The following is a 6,000-nucleotide window of genomic DNA, read 5'->3' as shown; positions in this document are numbered from 1 at the left end:
TAAAACACAACAACAAATCATAAAACACTACGACAAATCATAAAACACAACGACAAATCATGAAACACTTCAACAAATCGTAAAACACAACGACAAATCATGAAACACAACGACAAATCATGAAACACAAAGACAAATCATGAAACACAACGACAAACCATGAAACACAAAGACAAATCATGAAACACAACAACAAATCATGAAACACAACGGCAAATAGGAAAACACTTCAACAAATCATGAAACCCAATGGCCCTCATTTATCAAAAGTGCGTACACTAAATTTCCAGCGTACACCTGGCGTACACCCATAACCACGGTGACTTTGAGATTTAGCAATATGGACGTTGGCGTACGGCACTCTCAAATCCTACGCCAGCTCAGGAGGTTTGTGTACGCACGTTTTGAGGTAGTGCGGAAATGCGCAGAAAAAAAAATCCTAACGCACTGACAAACTAAAAGATATGATATATTATGACCCACTGTAAAAAAAACAACAACATAATAATTACAAACTTCAGTGTTTATTTTTGTAAAACATGGACTTCAATGTTTAATTTGTGTGACTTTACCAAAGCATTTGATTTATATGTATTCCTTCAGATGCGAGCCTGTGCGCTTTACATGACGTTTCAGGGTTAGGCCCGGCAGTTGCGCACAGACTGGGTTCAGTAATAAAAGGCTTTTAATGACCAAAATATAATTCAGACTGACAAAATAATAAAAATGACATTCTTCTTCTTTTAAATAGTAATAATAATAATAATAGAAATAATAATAATAACGACATTCTTCTTCTAAATAACAATAAACGTTATTAATAATAAATATCATAAAATAATAAGACAAATATTACAAATTGTCATGCAATTATTAATGTGAATGAATGGTACTCCACATCACATCATCATCTTTTATTCCGCTTTTTAAACTGCCAAATAAAACAATTTTATTTCTTTCTACCTCCCTGGTGATCGTCTCAATCTCCACGTCAGAGAAGTTTCTCTTTTTTGCCGTCTTCTGTGTGTCCATGGCGTAAAATGAGGGCGTGGGGGAAGCGGAGACTTGAATATATAGGGGCGTGTTATTCTAATGACGATCCTTTTCAGCCGTGGCATTTTATCAAGGGCAGGTTTTGCGTACACCTGGATTTTAAAGGTACGCACAACTTCATAAATCAGGCGGTGAGAGGAGTGTAAGCAAAATCCTACGCCAACATATACGCCCGTTTCTACGCAAGAATGATAAATGAGGGCCACTGACATTAACTTCTAACGGAAAAGGTAGCTATCTAGCAGAGGACGGAACCTCCTGATTGGACAGGAGGTCTTTTAACAGGAAATGAGTACTCTCACACTAGCTTGCTAGACGGACCTCCCATAGAAGAAGCTTGCTAGACCTCATCCCTTCATTCGGCGCCAACATTACTGTTTTTCTCAATTGCTTAAGCACAATTTTGAAAACAGGGCCCGGTTTGTCAAAACACTACACACAATTAGCACAACCATACACCAAAGTAGCACAACACTTCAGATAATTTGCAAAATGGAACACCTTTGTCAAAACTATACACAACTTCATAAAAACAATATTTTGTTACCATACGAAACCCACATTTCATATGACTTTTTGAACCAGTTACACACTGCTGTTGCTAACCTAAAACACTTTTAGCAAGTCTAATTCTCAGTGATTAGATTACTGTAAATGAAGTACACAGAAAGTGCAACTATACAATAGTTCACCAAACACTACACAAGACCAATGCTGCAGACTGAGGAAAATCTCATTTATTTCTCTCCATATACTCAAATTAGTCAACATGGAGAATCCCAACAAAACATGTTCCAGTTGTCATGCTACTACAGTACTGTGCATAACACTGTTAGCTCTGCAAACAGACAAACGTAAAATACTGTATCCAGTACAGGTTACAATTACAGTAAATAACAACATCCATAAAAAAATAATCTGAAAAAAATTACAATATTGTACCTGAGCCTGGAGATCGTAAACCTTCCACCGCCATGCAGAGAAAAACTCTTTGATAGGGTTTAGAAATGGAGAGTATGGTGGAAGGTATAGTACTGTCAACTGTGGATGGTGTTGAAACCAGGTCTGGACCAAAGCAGAGCGGTGGAATGACACATTGTCCCAGATGACAGTGTATTGTATCTGGTGCATTTCATTACCTGCTGTGATGATGTGGTGCGAGAATGTGAGGTGTGTTGTAAGGGCCCATTTTGGCATGACGGAGGAGAACTCAATGCTGTGAAATGACAGTGCAAATGGTGATGTTACCCCCACGTTGCCCTGGGACATTGATTATAGCCCGTGGCCAATGATATTTCTGCCTCTCCTTCTTGCTTTTGTGAGGTTGAACCCTGCCTCATTAATATATATGATTTCTTTAGCATCCATCTGCAAAACTCTCTGAAATACAGTGAAAGACAAGATTGTATAGTTCAGGATAGGTCTATTATACAGTGCTAGAGTGAACAATACAAACCTCCACATACTCATGCCGCAGCCGTTTGACCCTCTCTGAATTCCGCTCAGAAGGCACTCGATAAAGTTGTTTCATTTGAACCTTATGTATTTTCAGGATGCGTGCCAGTGTTGACTGAGAGACCTGTTGGACATTACTGAAAATGGCCTGGTCACCGATAATGTTTGCTTGTAGTTCTCTGAGCCTGATAGCATTATTGGCCAAAACCATATGTATTATCTCTCTCTCTCTTGTTCTTGCGTGAATATGGGCCCCCTTCCTCCTTGCCGTTCCCGACCCTCAATCCTATGTAGAGAATAATACATGTAACTTACTGTACAATGTCACAGGAAGGGGTGTCACAAGTACTGATATGGTGCTAACAATAAGCGACTGATTACTGTAACTGTAGACAGATCTTCTTTTACCTGTTTTCCTGTCGAAAAGTCCTTATGACAGATGCCACTGTATATCTACTAAGATTTGGCTGAACTCTCAGTCCAGCCTCCCTCAGCATCAATCCGTGGTTCACAACATGGTCCACTAGTGTTGCACGAATATCATTTGATAAGTTTGGTCCTCTTCTTCTTTGTGCACGTTCTCCTCCTGCCTGTCGGGAAAGCCCTGGAGTGAGCCTGGAATGGAACACTGAGGGACCCACCCAGGGCAGCTACGCCGATTTCATCCGCCGCTTCCGAGCCGTGTTTGACTCTCCACACGAAGGGAGAGAGGCGGGTGAACGGCTGTTCCACCTACGGCAGGGGACGAGATCGGCGCAGGACTTCGCTCTGGAGTTCTGGACCCTGGCAGCGGGATCGGGGTGGAACGAGCGGGCTCTGATCGACCACTACCGGTGTAGCCTTCGCGAGGACGTCCGGAGGGAGCTGGCTTGTCGGGACGTGACCCTCTCCTTTGTCCAGCTGGTAGACCTATCCATCCATCTCAACAACCTGCTGGCTGCCCGAGGACGTCCCGGTAGAGGCCCGCCCATTCAGCCTTACCAACCAGACACCGCCGTCCCCATGGCAGAGATCGGGGAAGACAGGTGTGGAGTGCCTCCAAAAGGAGATGAGGCCGTTCCATCATCGACTCGAGGCGCCGGGCGGGGGGCCTCCAGTACCTCGTGGAGTGGGAGGGGTATGGCCCGGAGGAGCGGAGCTGGGTTCCGGTGAGGGACGTCCTCCATCGTCGTTGCCCTGGGGACTGCAATGTTATAGTAAGCTTTTTAGGGTAATATAGTATAGATCTCCCCCTTGGGCAATAAAAGTGTTGGGATTTTCAAATATTCTCTTGTCCTTTCACTCAACAAAAAAGTCAGTTATCGTCACCTATATTGATATTTATTTTATCAATATCATTCACGAGTGAAAGAAAAACGGTGTTGTTCCATGAAATAGCTTTGGAAGTGTAAAGTTAATCTTCTGTCTCGCTAGCAATTGCTAAATTCTTCTGATTATTCCAATTAGTAAGTTAGCAGATACTAGTAATAAGCTGGCTAATAAGCTGCTCAAACTGCCAGTGGAAAAAGCCATACAGTTCATAGATGCTATTTGTGGTGGAAGTAAACTTGATAAGAAACAGTCAGTTTAACACAATGCACATTTTTCAACATTCCATACACTCTCTCCAAAGATTTTCTATTGGGTTCAGATCTGAAGACTGGCTAGGGCGCTCCAGGACCTTGAGATGCTTCTTACGGAGCCACTCCTTAGTTGCCCTGGCTGTGTGTTTCGGGTCATTGTCATGCTGGAAGACCCAGCCACGATCCATCTTCAATGCTCTTACTGAGGGAAGGAGGTTGTTGGCCAAGATCTCGTGATACATGGCCCCATCCATCCTCCCCTCAATACGGTGCAGTCGTCCTGTCCCCCATAATATAACAAGGTTTGACCTTCTTCCATTTTCTAATAATTGCACCAACAGTTGTTGCCTTCTCACCAAGCTGCTTGCCTATTGTCTTGTAGCCCATCCCAGCCTTGTGCAGGTCTACAATTTTATCCCTGATATCCTTACACAGCTCTCTGGTCTTTGCCATTGTGGAGAGGTTGGAGTCTGTTTGATTGAGTGTGTGGACAGGTGTCTTTTATACAGGTAACAAGTTCAAACAGGTGCAGTTAATACAGTTAATGAGTGGAGAACAGGAGGGCTTCTTAAAGAAAAACTAACAGGTCTGTGAGAGCTGGAATTCTTACTGGTTGGTAGGTGATCAAATACTTATGTCATGCAATAAAATTCTAATTCATTATTTAAAAAATCTTACAATGTGATTTTCTGGAAACACTGCCTATTTTTCAGGTTATCAAATACTTGTTCTCCCCACTGTATATACATTTTCCTTGCCTATTAAAATGCGTATTGCCTATTCAGCTGAAGCTAAAAAATATATCACAACTTGTTAAGCCTGGTTTGATCCTGGTTTGATCCTGGTCTGATGGTGGTATGTAATAATCAGTAGTCCCAAAGCAATGCTTATTATTGAAAAGAAAATCTGTTTTTATTCCCAATACTTTACAGATCTAAACTTTGGGCAAAGGGTAAGTTGAACAATAATCAAAAAGGCTTTCTTTCAACCCCTTGCAGTTTGGCTCCTCCCATACTCCCATGTTCTCTCTTCAAACTACCTGTAAGTGTGTTGCAACCCAGTTGCAAATGTTATGATAGAAAGCAAATATTAAGTGTTGGATGATTTTAGCAGAGCAGACAATCACATCAGCTTCTATAAGTAAAAAAAAAGAATAAATGGCTTCAGTGAGCATCCAATCACCAACAGCAGAAACTGTTTGTAACGAGTGGTTATTTCAGTCAAAGTTGCTCTTCTATCAGCTTGAATCAGTCAGCCCATTCTCCTCTGACCTCTAGCATCAACAAGGCATTTTCGCCCACAGGACTGCCGCATACTGGATGTTTTTCCCTTTTCACACCATTCTTTCTAAACCCTAGAAATGGTTGTACGTGAAAATCCCAGTAACTGAGCAGATTGTGAAATACTCAGACCGGCCCGTCTGGCACCAACAACCATGCCACGCTCAAAATTGCTTAAATCACCTTTCTTTCCCATTCTGACATTCAGTTTGGAGTTCAGGAGATTGTCTTGACCAGGACCATACCCCTAAATGCATTGAAGAAACTGCCATGTGATTGGTTGATTTGATAATTGCATTAATGAGAAATTGAACAGGTGTTCCTAATAATCCTTTAGGTGAGTGTATATTATATCTAAATGTTAAATGTTAAATCTAAATGTTATATCTAAATCTAAATGTTGAATCTAAATGTTAAATATATATTGAAATGTTAAATCGAAATCGAAATGTTGAATTTATATCTAAATGTTATATCTAAATGTTAAATCTAAATGTTAAATCTAAATGTTGAATCTAAATGTTGAATCTAAATGTTAAATTTATATCTCAATGTTAAATGTAAATATTAAATCTAAATCTTAAATATATATCTAAATGTTAAATCTAAATGTTATATCTAAATGTGTCGCCAAGTGTAAAGCTAAATAT

Source organism: Esox lucius, chromosome 11 (genome assembly GCF_011004845.1).
Source record: "Esox lucius isolate fEsoLuc1 chromosome 11, fEsoLuc1.pri, whole genome shotgun sequence".
NCBI lineage: Eukaryota > Metazoa > Chordata > Actinopteri > Esociformes > Esocidae > Esox > Esox lucius.
Note: the sequence above shows the minus strand (reverse complement) of the source record.